This window comes from Macrobrachium nipponense, chromosome 45, assembly GCF_015104395.2.
Source record: "Macrobrachium nipponense isolate FS-2020 chromosome 45, ASM1510439v2, whole genome shotgun sequence".
In the NCBI taxonomy this organism is placed as follows: domain Eukaryota; kingdom Metazoa; phylum Arthropoda; class Malacostraca; order Decapoda; family Palaemonidae; genus Macrobrachium; species Macrobrachium nipponense.
The window spans coordinates 22,090,688-22,108,806 of NC_061105.1; the positions used below are offsets into that span (position 1 = coordinate 22,090,688).

The 18,119-nt window shown below is 37.2% G+C and overlaps 1 protein-coding gene across 1 annotated transcript in view; it reads right to left on the reverse strand.

Annotated features, from left to right (window-relative positions):
* LOC135214193 (uncharacterized) overlaps positions 1 to 18,119 on the reverse strand; it is a 663,437-nt gene that overhangs the window by 590,058 nt on the left and 55,260 nt on the right. The window lies entirely within an intron of this gene.

Genomic DNA, 18,119 nt, shown 5'->3' on the forward strand with positions numbered 1-18,119 from the left:
TTTTTAGTATTCTTTTACCACAGAATACCCTCTACTCTTCTAAAATGAGTGCCATGTTTCCCAACAGACTAGCTCTCAGTCATATGAACATTTTGCTTTTATTCTTTTACCTATAATTAAACGGTGTCCTAAAACTACACATCTTTCTCACACTTAACTTCCAGACTTCCAAAACTGAACATTATTATCTCTTATTTTTTCTGAATATATTCCCGGCTGCTAAAACTGAAGATTTTCTTTTTTCTTTTCAGAGATACTTCCTTCCAGACTTGCAAAACTGAGTACTAATTTCTTTTTCCCTTCCCAAGGTACGACGTCCTGATCTCCAAAACTGAACACCGATACCGCTCTCTCTCTCTCTCTCTCTCTCTCTCTCTCTCTCTCTCTGAACAGACTGGCTTCCAAATTCACTAAACTGGCTACCCTGGTTTCTTCCCTCTTCCATTAATCTTTCTTCCCATTTACTAAAAGTGAACATAAATATCTATTTTATCGACCCAGATCGGAGATTCCAAATAAGTGCCATAACTTAAAAGTATAAATTTACATTTAGCAACTTCCTTACACTGGTTAGTAATTTCCAGAACTCTAAGAGTAAGTATCATGTAATGTTGGTTTTCTGTAAGAGAAAACTTTTGAGATGGCTATTTGTCTGTTCGTCCGCACTTTTCCTGTCCACCCTCAGATCTTCAAAAGTGCTGAGGCTAGAGGGCTGCAAAATGGTATGTTGATTACCCAACCTTCAATCATCAAACATACCAAATTGCAGTCCTCTAACCACAGTAGATTTTATTCTATTTAAGGTAAAAGTAAGCTATGATCGTGGGCCTGGCACCACTATACGTGTCAGCAACAAAGGCCACCACTGGGCCGTGGCTGAGAGCTTCATGTACAGAAAACTCGATTGTGCCGAAGAAACTTCGGCATATTTTTTACGTTTGTATTTAATATAGATCTAGATTTCAAAAATTCCCAATATAAAAACATCATCTAAATTTTTACTCAGATTCAACAAGAGATTGGAAACATGGTTTCTAGACTGCAGAAACTGGACATCGCTCTTGTTAAAAAGTCTAGCCGACATTTTTGCAAGAGAATTCTAAACTCCTAACGAGGAATATTAATCTCATTTACTCTTCGAAAGCTTAGCTTCCAGATATCAATCCTTTTTCAATTTCTAAAATTAACCATCGCTTTTTTTCTCTACAACAAAAAAGTAAAATTTTTTCATGCTTTCTTTATTTTCAAAAATTGCTCAGAATACTCACAATTCTTTTTTTTTTCTTTACCACAAAGTAGCTTCCACACTTTTTTTATATACTTCTACAAAGTTTATTTTTTCTTATTTCAAAGAAAACAAATAACAGTGATGCAGCCAAGCTTATTTTCCCCAAAACAGAAAACCATTTTCCCCCACCTCTACAAGGAACCAGCTTCTAGATATGAACCCTAATCCAGCCAAAATGATTTTTGTGGAAAAAGTTTTAGCTTGTTCGCAGGCTTTTATTTCTTTACGGTTTCCTTATTTCCAAGCTCTCTCGCCTCAAAAGGAAAAATTGAATTAATGGACTTTCAAGCTATATCAGTATGGTTCATTTTTCAAAAATAAGAATTATTTCGCTTGTTAATGAAAAATACTAATATGTGTTATTGGTCTTTGTAGCAGATGAAAGACGATTTGCGATTATATGTAACATCCAGGATATTTCAAAGTGTACGTATATATAGTTACTGTTGTTATAACCTTTCCGCGGCAATTACATTCGATCCACTCACACCAGTCGACTAACGACCCCATTCATCACTACTGTGTTTGTATACATTAGAGACGTTTCGGATGCTTGAAAATGGGATCTGCGGATGCGGATATCAATTTTGTTACATTTGCAGATGCAGCTGTGGCTGTAAATATCAATCGTTTACATTTGCGGATGCGGATACAAATGCGGATATTTGATGACCATACCCTCATGGATGCAGATACTTTGTAAATCTAAATAATTTAGATATGTTTAATTGCTGAAGATGACTTTCAGCCATATAATTCAGAGTTGTGTGTTACCACTTAATATTTAATGCACTAATTGAAAGTAGAAACAGAAGTGATTCTCATGCATGCGACTGTAAACTTTCATACGATCGTTTTAGTTGTCTTAGCACATGATAGGGGTTAAAAATCAAAGCCATTCTTCCCATTAGTGAGAGAGAGAGAGAGAGAGAGAGAGAGAGAGAGAGAGAGAGAGAGAGATCCCTAAAAAATACAATACCCTGCCTTTATGATTACAAAAGCTGTAAATGACATGAAATTACTTAAACAAATATAATTTAAAACATGCTATAACAGAGCTACTTATAAAGTGTAAACTGTATAAAAGGTGTAATTATGTATCGTGTATTCAGCATAATAAAACAAAAAAGCCAAACTAGCAAAAAAAAAATAATAATAAAAATAAATAAAAATAATCTACTTCTAGCTACAATGTATGAGTATGAACTACTGAACACTGAGCATCCGCATTCTCAAACTGCAGATAAGGATGCTGATGCGGATGTTGCTCTCAATGCAAATGTGGATGCGGATGTTAAGAAATTGTCAATGCAAATTACGAATTATTAAAAATGCGGATAATACATGAAACGGATATCCGATACTCATCATATATATATATATATATATATATATATATATATATATATATATATATATATATATAACACACACACACACACACACATATATATATATCGCCTGCTACAGAGCGAGTAAATTCATTAATTAGATTACGAATTAGCAATGGGCGCTGGCGTGAGGCTGATGGTTCATTTAACAAATGAAAAGAGGGTGTACAGACGCCACACCCAAAATACCTCGAGGATTGAAGTACCTGCCTTTTAATTAAAACCACGCCGTGAAATCTAATATGCGAAATGTTTCGAATATTCAGAATCAAGAGGCCGTTGGTGGCGGCTCAAAAATAGCAATTGAGAGATACTGGAATAAATAGAGCGGCGTTTTTTTACGTAAATTCAATTGCAATTATCTTTATTTGATTCATATCAATCAATATTTTGAACATTGGAAAAACTTTCGTCCAAATTACATCGCTGTGGTAACAATTCAATCAGGAGTAAATGACAACGACAAACGCTAAAAATAAAATCGTGAGCATTATAATTGATGCTATACGCAACAGAGGGGTAGGACTGATCTGCAATGCAGAAGGCAAGCCATGAATATTCAAAAGGAAAAAATATTCCCTATACGATCAGTACGCAAGATTTAAAAAAAATAAATAGCAAAAAATGCATACTGCACAATATATCGCGCAGAATAATAACCATCTAAAAAATATATGAAAAATAATTTTATCTTCATAGAAGGGCCATTTCATTGTAGGTTTATCTTCGCAGTTCTTTGAAAAGGAAGACTGTATCTTGTAAAGGAAATGGACGACAAACAACTGGACAAACACGAACAAGAGAAAATAAACGAAAGGGGAGAAGGCGATTTAGGAGGTTTTCTTAGCTGCCTTATTAACTTGGCTACTCATTTTTCTTCCTTCTATATTTTATTTTCATATTGGGCTAAACAAGCACATAAGAGAGAGAGAGAGAGAGAGAGAGAGAGAGAGAGAGAAATGAAGGCAAACAACCAGCAATGAAAAATCAAAAAAAGAAAGCAGAGAGTCCCTGGACACCCCCCCAAAAAAAGAAAAAGAAAAACGAGACGTGACGACGGAGTGAAAGGATCAATTGGATGGGATCCCCTCCCATTTGCTTTATTCATCCCAAATTCTCTTTAATGGTAAATAGAGAAGCGTCCGATCCCTCCCTTTTCAATAGGAAATAGACGTTCGGGATCAAAGAGACAACGGGCTGACCAATGAGAACTCGCCATTTGCATAACAAAGGCGATCTGATTGGCCCCTGCCACCTGACGCTCAACTGACGCCATTCAAATTTGCCTTGTGAAAATCGATGGGAGGAAATTGATCTTTTGACAAATTAAAAAAATAATATTAATTCTATATAACTTTTTTACTCCGTTCGCAAATTCGGCCAGGAATATATATATATATATATTATATATATATATATATATATATATATATATATATATATATATATATACACACACACACATATATATTATATATGTATGTAGAATCTACTGGTCACTATTTTACCAGATACATAGGCAATTGTAATAGCCACAATGCCCTCTTAACTTCTTGAATTCTTTGCTCTTTTTTGAATACGCCTGCCACTACAAGCTTTGTAGTGACAAGCGTATCCAAAAAAGAGCAAAGAATTCAAGAAGTTAAGAAGGCATTGTGGCTATTACAATTGCATATATATATATATATATATATATATATATATATATATATATATATATATTATATATATATATGTATGTATATCTATATATATATATGTATATATATATGTATATATTTATTTCCTTTTTCAAGGAAATAAAAAGGGTAGGTGATTAATATAACATTCAAAGAGCAAACGTAATAAATTTAACTAGTAGGATACAAAATGTCATTGACATAATTTATGCCAATATTTAAATCCAAACAGACGTAAACCAAATACACAAACAACGACAACTGCAACAGCAAACATTAGGAAAAAAAAATCGACAAAGCACTGTGTACTTCAGACCAACACAGTCGACTGCTAACAATAGTAGCATAGCAGCAGCACCAACAAATCCACAAGGCTCATGGATCATTCCCTGTGTATCTACGGTAACACCCCGTGCTTCGGTGCAACCACATCACATTACTCGCTTGCAAAAGCACGACACAAAGAGCTACAAGCACTACACTACCGGGAGGGACCAAGAGGAACCAAGAGGAAACAAGGGGAACCATTCCTAACACGTGTACTGTCGTCGTCGGCGACATGGGAGGGAGGGAGGGAGGGGAGGGAGGGAGTGTCCTGGAGGTCCTACACGCGGATTTGGAGAAGCGAAGTACATTTATGCATGGCCAAGCTCTTCACTTCAGGCAAATTCAATTCATCTCATTCTTTTATGAGGGATTTTTATGGCGTTCAATGAAACTCCCGGTTCACTTTCAGTCAAACAAGCTGCCCAAAGGGTTTCAAAGATAGGATCGTTAATAATAATACTACATTCAGTAGCTATTTTGTATCAAGGTCTAAAGTTTGAATTGTTCCTTTTGTTTACTGTCTACAAATACACACACACACACAAATATATATATATATATATATATATATATATATATATATATATATATATATATATATATATAAAGGTATAAGCCACGAAGGAAAAAAATAAACGACGTTGAGTCGGAAGATCTTGTAGAAACTCTGTTGTTTATTTTTTTCCTTCGTGGCTTATACCTTTATTTATGGATTTATCACGTTCGAAACTTTCGTGATCCAGTTACATACATACATACATATATATATATATATATATATATATATATATATATATATTATATATATACATATATACTATATATATATATATATATATATATATATATAGCCCATTTGTGTGGGTGTGTACATACATGCATACATAGTACATACATACAACAGCTTGTTAAGACTTACCCCCTCGACCCTATATTGTATTACAGTTTTTGTATATATTACAATTATTTGTATAAATGAACTTCATTAATGGCTGCACCAACCTACCACGAAGAGAGAGAGAGAGAGAGAGAGAGAGAGAGAGAGAGAGAGAGAGAGAGAGAGAGAGAGAGAGCAAATTCCTCTTTCCCCTCAGAATTCTAATTCTTACAGCATCCCAATGATCTCTCACAATCTGCCATCTTTTTTTTTAAAGTGGAAAACTAAGAAGTTCGCATCGCCCCATCTGATTTCCCCACTCCATCACCCATCCCATTCCCCCACTCCATCACCCATCCCATTCCCCCACCCACTCTGCCCCTCCCTCAACCTCCGAGGGTGAGGACGACGCAGAATTGTGATGCTGCTATGTCACATTTTTTCTCTCTCAGGACGAGAGAGAGAGAGAGAGAGAGAGAGAGAGAGAGAGAGAGAGAGACTTCTTCAAAGTGGTATGCCAAACTTCAGATACTTTGCCGAGGCACAGAACGATCGTGGCCCAGAGAGTGAGCCAAAAAGTTCATGAACTCTTATAAACAACAATCACTTTTAGTTACAGCTGAGCTGAGGTCGGAAGCCACTGCGTTGTTGCGGGTATATTCTACTGTGACACTTTCATCTTCTTCTCTTGCTGACTTATTTAACTAACATTTGTTCTTATCTTTAAAGTTTATATATATATATATATATATATACTATATATATATATATATATATATATATATATATATATATATATATATATATATATATATATATCCTATATATATACCGTTATCCCTACATTAAGGGTTTGGTTGCCTTATGCACCTTAAGACATCACGCATGGTTCATTGTTTGGCAAACGAGTTTTTACGACCACATGCCCTTGCTTCAACCACAGTCATTGGCGGTGGGCCTCACCTTTGACTAACAAGTCCACCTACAAGGCAGCAGTTTCCACAGTTATCGGCGGTGGGCCTAGCTTTTTACTAAAAAAGTAAGGCTTCGATGCTGCAGCTGTCCTTTTAGCCGCCTTATACGACACGTAGTATTCTTGCAACCCTACCAAGGGAAAGGGCATATATAAAACTATATATGTGTATATATATATATATATATATATATATATGTGTGTATGTGTGTGTGTGTGTTGTGTGTGTGTGTGTGTGTGTGTGTCTTTTGAGAACAAAACACAGATAATGTTTGACGAAAAGCAATCCAATAAAAACTCATTCCCAAATCAATTATAAAAGTTAAGCTCTGACTACCTTGCCGAGAGCGACTCGCTCTCTATGCAGGTAAGACAGTGGATAGTTATGTGTGATGTTACGATTGGGTGTTTTGCCATCATAGTTGTTTAATCAGTTTGGGAAAGGGCGATGAGGAAAGTTAAGGTCCTAATTTCTTGGGGTAAAACATGAGGGTGCTGATGAAAAGTGAGTTTAATGATTGTAATTTACAACTCGCGAAGATAACGCGGAGAAATTCATCGTTACAGAAAAACACTACTTTCTATATAAATGGTGATTATCGTCATAGCAATTTGGGGCGGACAAGATAAGACAAGCGGATTACTCACTTGGGAATTCAATTTTAACATAAAAATTGACAACAAGAGAACAACAGTCATTAGATATGATACGTAAGAGGGCTTAGAATTTTGGCAACAGACAGAAAATAAATGAGTCTCAGGAAAATTTCAATTTTCTGAAAAGATAAGCGTGAGTAATAATCCTAACTGAAAAAAGGAACAGAAGCCTCGTGGAAAGAACTGCCTTAGGAGCAACAGCACAGTAAAATTAGAAAATAACGAAATAGATAAATAAAAATGTCATAATCTGCAAAGAAACATGATAAGGACACCAATCTGACATCGCACATTACTATAAACTTCAAGTACACCAATGACTCAACGAATTGCTTTCACATCAAAACATAAGTCTTTTTCTCAACAGTATCACGTGGCTGTTGATGATGCTATACTATACCGGCATCTCTCAATGAGAGTTCCACGTTGGCTATCATTCCGGTGGTCCGAAGTTCGATACTCGGCTCGGCCAACGCGGAACCAGAGGAATTCATTTCTGGTGATAGAAATTCATTTCTCCATGCAATGTGGTTCGGATCCCACAATAAGCTGTAGGTCACGTTGCTAGGTAACCAATTGGTTCCTAGTCACGTAAAAATATATCTAATCCTTCGGGGCATCCCTAGGAGAGCTGTTAATCAGCTCAGTGGGCTGGTAAAAACTAAGATATACTAACATTATCTCTCAATGAGGTTACTGGACGAATCCAGAATATTAGTTTATATGGACGGCTTAACTTAACATCAGTTCGGATTTATATAAATATTGTATGCGTGCTTGAAGCGTGGATATAAAAAACTTGATCTACGATAGATTTCAAGAATGTCAAATACTTTCAAAACATGCCTGTCTATGGCTCATTACCTAGTCGAGAGAAGACGGAATCTTCTTGAGGCTTGAAAGGCGAGGCATATTTCTCAACGTGAAATTCAAACCAAAAATGCTATATATGAAATAACCAAAGAGGGTATAAAGATACTTGACACGGGATCACGATTAAGAATGTCAATTACTCAATTACGAAGAAGACCAAGTACTTTAACGTTATTTCAGTGTCATAGGGGGATGGGGTGGATAAAGAGAGAGAGAGAGAGAGAGAGAGAGAGAGAGAGAGAGAGAGAGAGAGAAGAAGCTGGCCACTCGGCCTAATTGCCATCGTTATTCTAGCACTTAAAGCTGATCGCGTGTCTAGTATCCCTTGAAAAAAATAAAAACTGAAAAGGTTATTTTCTCCCTCAAGAAAACAGATAATCACTATCTCTTGTGATTCACTGAATTCTCTCTCTCTCTCTCTCTCTCTCTCTCTCTCTCACGAGTACACTGAGTACAGTCTGTGTGTCACCCAGGGAGTGTTTAAGGATCTTTTCCCACCATCCTTCTAAACATACGTCGTTCTCTCTCTCTCTCTCTCTCTCTCTCTCTCTCTCTCTCTCTCTCTTAATTGGTCACTATATCTCTACCCAAATAACTATCTCGATTAAACACCTCATGCGTACTTTTTCTCTCGTAAGCCGATTCTACTATATCTCCCCAATCGTTCGCAACCCCCCTCACCCCTCCCCCCCTTATCTGGCCCTTGTTATAATCACATATCCTTTTTCATTCTCAAACACACTACGCTCTCTTTATCAATGATATCTGTCCTTCAGAGTGTTTTCGTCTCCTTTATCCCGTCAGTCAGTCAGTCAGTCAGTCAGTCAGTCAGTCAGTCAGTCAGTCAACCGAGCACTACAAAAATTCCCTTATTGTCTGCAACTCTATTTCAGGTACCGTCCGTCATTCGAGTCTTGACAATGTCATTCGACGTTTCCACAAGCTACACTTTGTTCCCAAATGCTATTTGGCTCCTCAACTACACGTACTAAATTAGCGTTTAACGCTGAACTTGGCGCTACATGTAGCAATGCTAGCCCTTCTTCAAGAAACCTGTTCACTTTAAAACAATAACAAAAATAACTTCATTTACTATAATAATAATAATAATAATAATAATAATAATAATAATAATAATAATAATAATAATAATAATAATAATATTGTACGAACACCAACCTGATGGAGTGATAGAAAACGATCAAGCAAAGAACCTCTGGGACTATGGTATCAGAACAGATAGAGCGATACGTTCCAATAAACCAGACGTGATTGACAAAATCGAGAAGAAAGTATCACTCATTGATGTCGCATTACCAAAGGACACCAGAGTAGAAGAGAAAGAGAGAGAAAAGATTGATAAGTATCAAGACCTGAAAATAGAAATAAGGAGGATATGGGATATGCGTCCGAGGTAGAAAAACGTTCCCTTTGTCAGGTTAGGTCAGGTTAGGTTAGTTGAAAAGCTTGAGTTAGGTTAGGCAATGCTTAGGTAGGAGTTTACGGTCACCAAAACTCTTTACATCATTATTATTATATTGCTGTAATCATTCACAAGAAAAAACCCTACAAATTTCACTTACAAACAAGATCGCACAGAACAGGATGTCCACAAGGGGAAAAACAAATAAATGGCAAACATAAATAAATAAGCTAAAAGATGAACACTAAAGCCGTCAATCCCGGTAGATCACGGTGATAAAAATTCCACAATTAAAGAGGAAGATCTATTAGTTCCTATACTATTAAAAGACATATTTTTGTTCTATTTCACAAGCCTTCAGGATTCAACGACACCTTACTTAGTTCTCTTAATGCTGCTGCATCAACTTGAGGGAAGCAGAAATTTATAGATGCCACTGGAGTCTGAATTCTGGTCCAAGTAACTTCATACTTAACTTACCGTTATACCCCGAGGAGTTATCATATAACTTTAACTTGTGTACAGTTACCAAGCCAAGTTATTACAATAGCCACAAGGAATGGCATATCATTACTCTACTAGGCGTATAATTGTAACCCGGAGTCATTTTTACTATAATCAATCGGTATGTGAGCTGATGTAGCCTGGAATTATAAATATATTTTATTTTAATTTTGTAATTTTCTTTCCGATTTATCTTCTATTACTGTGGGCTGCATTTATCTGGTTATCTAGAGTATGTCTATTCTTCCCTCACTGGCTGATGAAATGGGAAGACATGATTTCTCTCGCCTGCCATCTCTTCACACATCAACTAAACACACAAAATAAAAATAACATAAAGTGAAAATATTTATATTAATGGAAAATTAAAACGAAAATAGTTAATAAAAAAGAAAGAGCATAATTTGGATGCCATCCCATACCGCGTTCAGTCGTACATACTCGTACATTTTCAGGTGTGACAAGATGATTATGTATTATCGTAATTGTACTATACACACACACACACACATATGTATGCTTAAAAAATCACTGTAGATGCACGTGACTTCATAAATAAGCGAATCCCACAGGAAAATGATAGTCAGAAAGCGCTTGGATTTCTGACTATCATATTCCTGTGGGATTCGCTTACACACACACACACACACACACACACAATATATATTATAATTAATATCTATATCTATATATATATATATATATATAATATATATATGGGGGGGATGATTGAGAGAGAGAGACGAGAGAGAGAGAGAGAGAGAGGAGAGAGAGACGAGAGCTGAGAGAGAGAGAGAGAAGACAAAGCAAAGACCGAAGTATCCAAGTAGAATTAACACTATAAGGCACTTAGAGCATATCACCTGGCCAACACTACCTAAAACATTTAACTGATATCCAACAGTACCATTTTGACATATATTGTAGACAGAAAAACATACAGAAAACAAGCAGGCAAGCAGAAAACAGAAAAGCATAAGTGAAAACAAATAGAGAAGCGCGGTAGAATACATATATCCTCGTCCAACTACGTTAGCAAGACAACAAAGATAAAAGAAAAGAAAGAAAAAAAAGCAAACTTTAATCCTGGCCACAAGGAAGTGCCTGACAGACTCAAGGAATTCTCGGCAATATTTCGCTCAAAGTTTCTTCTTCTCCAACAACAGTACCACTACAGTGAGCGATCTGTCTCCCCTCGACGCCACTCCCCTCAGTGATATCCCCTCCGGGGAATCCCTTCCCCTCTGTTTTATAGCCCCTCCCCCCCTCCCCATTCCCCTCGGTGACAGGGCCCCACTCTCTTTGGCAGGTGTGAGCAGTGTCACCAACGTCTCTGTCAAAAAAGAAAAAGAGATCACGATACTCTTTTAAGTTCCTGATGTAAAACTCCCCTTGTGGTGTTTGTGTGGATTTTTTTTTTTTGGGAACCTGATAAATAACCTTCCCAACCAAGGAGTTTTCAGGCGCCAAAAAAAAAAAAAAACTAACAAATGTATCAAAATAATCAGAGCGAAACAAATACTTGGGGAACAGTACTTAATGACAATAAGCCTTCACTCCCTGCACCTTTAGCAACACTGGGCAGTGAGCTACGAAAGTTTTTGGCTACCGATTGTGCTCTTTCCTATTTCAAGAAAGGAATGTCAGCAACGTGCGAGCGCGTGTGCGCACACACACACACAAAGAGGGCTACTTCGCACTGAGTGAGAGGCCCCGTTGTACCGAGGAAACTTGGGGAGGAACTATCTTGCCTTCGGTAATGAATTACTTCCGATAACATAAAGGAACTCACGATGAGACATCCAACATAAGCAATAGCCAAATTAGTCTACAATTAATAAGAGCTTCAGTAACTGAAAAATAAACTCCAAACAAGCTCATGGGACTTGGCCCTCATAAAAAAAAGGAAAACTTCAGCCCAGTTCACAGAATAGTTAAAGAAACGTAGAAATATAATAGGAATAAAACTGAGCATAACTGGATGAGGACAGATGTGTAAGATGTCAACAATATCATCTGCTCTTGTTTGTTCGTGTGTGTGTGTGTTGGGGTAGGGGGTGGGTCAAGCATAATGACCAGTGTTGCATGCTCCTCTAGGTAAAACTTACATGAAGAATTCAAACAATTCATTTTTTGTAATCTCAGTTACCGTTGTTGCAACGCCCAGGTCAAGATATAAATCAGTCTTTACTCGTCAGCCTACATTCGGTTAAAAAAACAAAAAAAAACAAAAGCTACCTAAATCTTCATCTCGAGTCTTCTGCTTAAGACTTGCAATCGTGTATAACATATTTACTAGACAAGAATTCCTATCACCATAGCAAAATGCCACATGTACTCGGCACCTTTAAAAAAATGGTTCATCCCTTAACGCCAAATGTTTAATGAAAACTTGAACGTAATCAACGGAGCCAAGGTAAAGGAGCCACACAATTAATCATAACAAGTTATGGTAGTGGGGTAGTGGTAGTCGTAATAGTACTAATAGTTTTATCACGAAAGATGCGTATGATCCATTTTTAAAAATACGGTAACTACCAAGAAAATCTGATAGTTATCAAATTTAGTCGTCGTCTTCTGGAAAAGCTCGTTTTCCCTTATTTTGGAACAGCAAATAGGGAAATTAATCACGATATGTTTGTGTCTGGCTAAATTAATTACCCAATAATTCCCTGTGCACTGAATAAAGAATGGAAATAGTGTGGCTCGATTAACTACTCAATCCTATTCAATGATCATGGCCGATCCTTTGAGTCGATATAAATATATGGAGTAAAGTTCAATATCAGAATGCGATGAGCCCATCTTCCACGTTCTACTCAACTAATGCCAACGCATACCATCTGCAAAACAAAGTACGTCAAGTGAGAGATTTAGAATCGTGTGGCGTTGCAGAGCGCGCTCCTAAGTCCCAAAGACAAGTGGGTACTCCGAACAAACAAATGAAAAACATACTTTGTGGTCTCATTCGAGCACCGCCCTCCTGCGAAGGGAAATTCAAAAGGAGCCATCACGTGGAGTCAGTTCTTTGAAGAGCTCAAATTTATCAACAGGGTCGGAAAATTAATTAGGGTGCTTGTGGGACTCGGTGGATGATCAAATTATTATATTATTCATGTTGATTATAGCCTTTCATATTAATAGTATTCCCGTTTTTCTTTCGTGCCGTAAGGTAACTTTACTGTGCTTAAACTTGCTACGAAAATGCAGGGTCTTTATGTATAGCTTCTTGGGAATGGAAGTACATTACGAAAATACTAATAATAATACTAATAATACTAATAATAATAATAATAACAACAACTGCTAAGGCAGGCAGGGGTACCGTAAGGATATATTAGTAGACGAGGTTGGGCACCTATTGATATTCTTTCCAAAAAGAAGAAGAAAAAAAAAAAAACTTGTGATTTTTCTTCATTCTCTTAAGAATCTCGCCTTGATAACAGAAATTCATTCTATCTCTTTTGTATTATTATTACCCATTATCATTGTTTCTGTAGTCAGTCGGTTCTATAAACATTCCACTTTCTTCTGTTCACGGATCCTTTTTGTTTTTCTAAAATTCTCCGGTATTCTTTCAAACATTCATTTTCCTTTTGCCCCTTAAACATTCATTCGTCTGTGCGTCTTAGACATTCTCCTCCGTTCTCTCAGAATCATTCTTTTCTCTCTTGATAATCGCCGGCGTTCTCTTGACATTCTGCTTTTACTTCAAAGACATTTTACCTTTACTTTCTGCTGTGTACATCCAATACACTTAAATCTAGACACAACTCGAAAAATAAAGTAAATATGAAACATATTAGGGCATCACCATCTCTGTTATTCTGGAATCCAAGAGTTTAGAGATTCTCGCAGATACCTAACGATCAAGGGAACCGCCGGTGAAGTGATTAGAAGGTAACATTTAAACAAGTAAAATATGCGCCGAAGAATTCGGCGCAATCGGGTTTTCTGTACAGCTTATAATGCCGTATGAAAAACTCAGCCACCTCCCATGGAACTTTCAGGTCACAATCGGGTGGTGGCCTATGTTGTCGGCTAACTTTAAGCTTAAATAAAATAAAAGCTACTGGGGCTGGATGGGTGAAATTTGGTATCATTGGAGGGTGCGGACGGCCAGACAAATAGACATCGCAACTGTTTTCTTTGACAGAAAATTAAAACCAGACATAGATTAAAACCAGACATAGATCAAAACCGCTACGTCGTTGCACACTGTTCCTTGAATGTGCCTCTAGGTTGAGGTTTACGAACACGTTTGGAGATCGGTGAAACATGAAGAATAATAAAACAACAGAATTTAAAAAAATAAAATATTCGTGTAAATAAGTACATAAGCTGCTGGGAACACTATTTCTACAAAGTACATAAAATTTGCAACTTACGTTCCATAAAAATGATCAATAAGAAATATTTACACGGCTTTCTAAGTGCCTAAGAAATTGGAACTGTCGTCGCATTAACAATATCAATACTTAAGCGCTTCATGATTTACCTCAAAAATATAAACAGGGACTTGGATGGACGTCATCTTCCACTTTTCTGCTGAAAAAGAACTCCTCAAAAGTCCGAGGATGGATGAACCAGTTCCTTTCATGTTTGATAATCCACACTAAAAAATTGTTTTATGAGGAATTTCTGCATTCTCAACAGTGAAAGCACATGGCGATATATATTTCCTTTAAAAAGCACAAGAAATCAAATTTCTCTCTCTCTCTCTCTCTCTCTCTCTCTCTCTCTCTCTCTCTCTCTCTCTCTCTCTGTGGGAAATGGCTTGCAATGGTATTTGATAGAAATGCAATGCGTTGAGGGCACAGAAAGAATGATACATATGGTGATGGGTTTGAGAGGAATAAAAATCTTATACGATGGAATAGTTGTGTGAAAAAAAAAAAAAAACAAAAAAAAAATACGTAAACGTAGACAAGGCTTTACTTTTCGTAAAATTGATTGTGAGAACATTGATGGAGCAAAGAATATTAATAAGGATGATGGAGGACTGGAAGCAGCCCATTCATATGGGTATTTGGGAGTAAATGTCATGTATTATGGAAGGCTTAAATTTTTTTTAAGAGTGAGCTGAAACACATATCATCTCAGAATGCTGAAATGAAGGAGGAGAAAAAGCCCGAGAATTCTTACGTAAATAAAACAGTTAGAATGAAAGGGTCCTAATATTCACCAAGAAACAGAATATGGCAGACAGAGAGAGTGGTGCACTGTATCATAGACGAGCGCCTCCGATGAAAAGTGTCTTTCGTTTTGTTCAGGACTTGAATGTTACCCATCTTTCCCATTTCCTTTGTTCCATTCATAAATCGCTTGCACTTCCCCTCACCAAAATGCACAATATGTACAGTAAATGAAGAGGTAAACTTTATTATCAAGCCCACTTACCCATTATACAAAAATGCATCTTGATATCAACTCCACAAAAAGGGAACACTCAGGTTAAGCCTAACCTGAAGAAACCCAAGAGATGCCTCCTCGCCCCAGGAAAGAATTGGTCTGGGGGGGTTAAAAAAGAAAGGGGGGGGGGGGGGGGGGGGGGGGCCTCCTCCGAGGGAAGAGTTAGTTTAGGAACCTGCTGGCCGTAACAGACACCAAGAGACTTGGAACACGACTCTCAGTTCCAAGACTTTCGTAACGTTTGGAGGCCTCGGGGTTTTATTCTATGTATATTTCGCGGAGTTTGTTTGTTTGTTTGTATGGTGTTTTTACGTTGCATGGAACCCTGTGGTTAATCAGCAACGGGACCAAAGGCTTTACGTGACTTCCGAACCACGTCGAGAGTGAACTTTTATCACCAGAGATACACATATCTCTAACACCTCAATGGAATGCCTGAAAATCGAACTCGCGGTCACCGAGGTGGCAGGCCAAAACCATACCGATCACGCCACTGAGGCGGTATTCCGCGAAGTGAATTGACGACTAGAAGGGGGAAAAAAGGGGGACGACGGAACAATGCATACTCATGAAGTACTACACTAAGAGAGAATTAGTTTTGGAATCTCATTCTATCACGCGATATCGTCAACATTCAACGCGTTTTTTACATTAACTGCTCCCTCCCTCTACGGGGTTAGACGTGAAATAAGAGTTCTTTTCATTCAACGTTGTCCTTTGCTCTATCTACCGATGAAGATTTATGAAATTTAGGCTCTCAGGCCAAGCATTTGGGCACTTTACGCCCAAGGTCGGTCCAAAAAGGAAACACGAATTGAGTTTTATTTATCGCCTCAATCGACGAAGTTTTCCTCATCCTTTCTAGGCCTTCTTCCGTCCTTCTTTTTTCTTTTTTCCACCATTTCCAGGGCAGTCCTACACACCTTCATCTCTCCTTTCTCATATATATATATATATATATATATATATATATATATATATATATTATATATATATATATATATATACATATATATATATTATAACCATCTGTTTCTTTCCCCTCATATTATAACATTTCCAAATATTTCATACATTTCTTCATATGTCAGTTTTTCCCAGCCTCCTGATACCACATCTCTACTCATTCTTCATTTATAAAAAAAATTTTCGTGTCGTAACTATGCCAGAATCTGGAAATGTTCACATCTTTCCAAAATCACCTCCATCTTCTTTGCCAGTACTCGTGTTTCTATCGCACTGAGTTAGTAGAGGCCTTACTATGTACCCAAGGCAAATATTTGCTTTCTCTATTCATGGGGTATTTCTCTTCACCAGCAGTCCAGCTACTTTTCTTCATCTCGTCCTTGCCGAGGCCACTCTACTTCCTAATGCTCTTCTTACTCCTGCTTCACAGTCCAGCGTATCACCGAGGGTGGAAGAAATGCTCTGCCCTGACCATCTATTACAACAAGTTTCTCATCTCGCATCTTTTCCCCCCATTTGATCTTGCGACACAACTCAGGCATCGAAAATCTCTCACTTCTTAACTATTTCGCAAACCTGAGCAACTCCTGTGACACCATCCTTTACCTTTAGTACACAGCACAGGGTTATGCAACCCAACAACTAGATGTGCACGATCCTGATTCAACTTTTTCCTTAGCTTCCTTTCCGGCCACTGTAAGTTTAGTTCTATTAATTGTCATTTTCAGGCCTCCCTTCTCTATTCCAACTTTTCACCTTTGTATTAAATCTGTCCACCACCTCTTCGTCAGATCCTGCTGTTGGCATTGCGTCATCTGTACATTTCCTCTCCCTAACGTCCCTTTTCTGCATTTTCTTGAACCTTCTTCCATAGGAAACCAATGATTCTCAGTAGTCCTGGTTAATGTCCTTTGCCTTCCCGTTCATTATCCAAGTATCTGAGTTAATCCTAGACAGATGTTCCTCACCTGAAGAGACAAAAAGCTAAGGGCTCAATGCTAATCCTTGACGGACACCAACGGTTATCTCAAAATCTTCTGGTGCACCTGCTACTGTCTTTGCTATGTGTTTTGCTAGAGCAACCTCCCTAACTTACCGAGTTTTTCTGCTAAACTAAGCCTTCGTAGTACCCATTTAATTGCCTGTCTCAGTGCTCAATCCAAATGACATTTCAAGATACACAAACATATTGTATAATTGCTTCCTCTTTGATTGGTACTTTCCCTGTAGTTAACTCATTATGAAGACTGCTTCTCGTCTTTATTTGTCTGGCTAAAACCCAACCTGAAAAATATCGATTTTAACTGGCCCCCCTTTTTTTTTGCCCTTTCTGCAACACATTTTTTACTCTTACCACACGCCAGCATCATGCGCAAATAATTACTGATGGATACGAGTTAAAGTAAAAATAATAATCAACAGTATTGAAATAAAGAATAAGAAATTGGAAACTACTCAAGAAAAGAATATAACACTAAAATGAATAATGAAAAAAATTGGAACTAGACAAATACAATCAATAGCAAAATGTATACTACAACTAAGGCAGAGAGAAGATAACTATTTATAATACAGTGTTGGAAAATCTTTTTCCCTATTAAGCCATCTAATCACAAAAAATACATAAATTTAAGTTTATAAAAGTCTACCCTTGAACTTGACACTTGAACAATAATTAATTAAAAACTATTATGGAAAACACAATGTACTTCCCATATATACCAATAGGAGCTAAATTTGGCATTAATA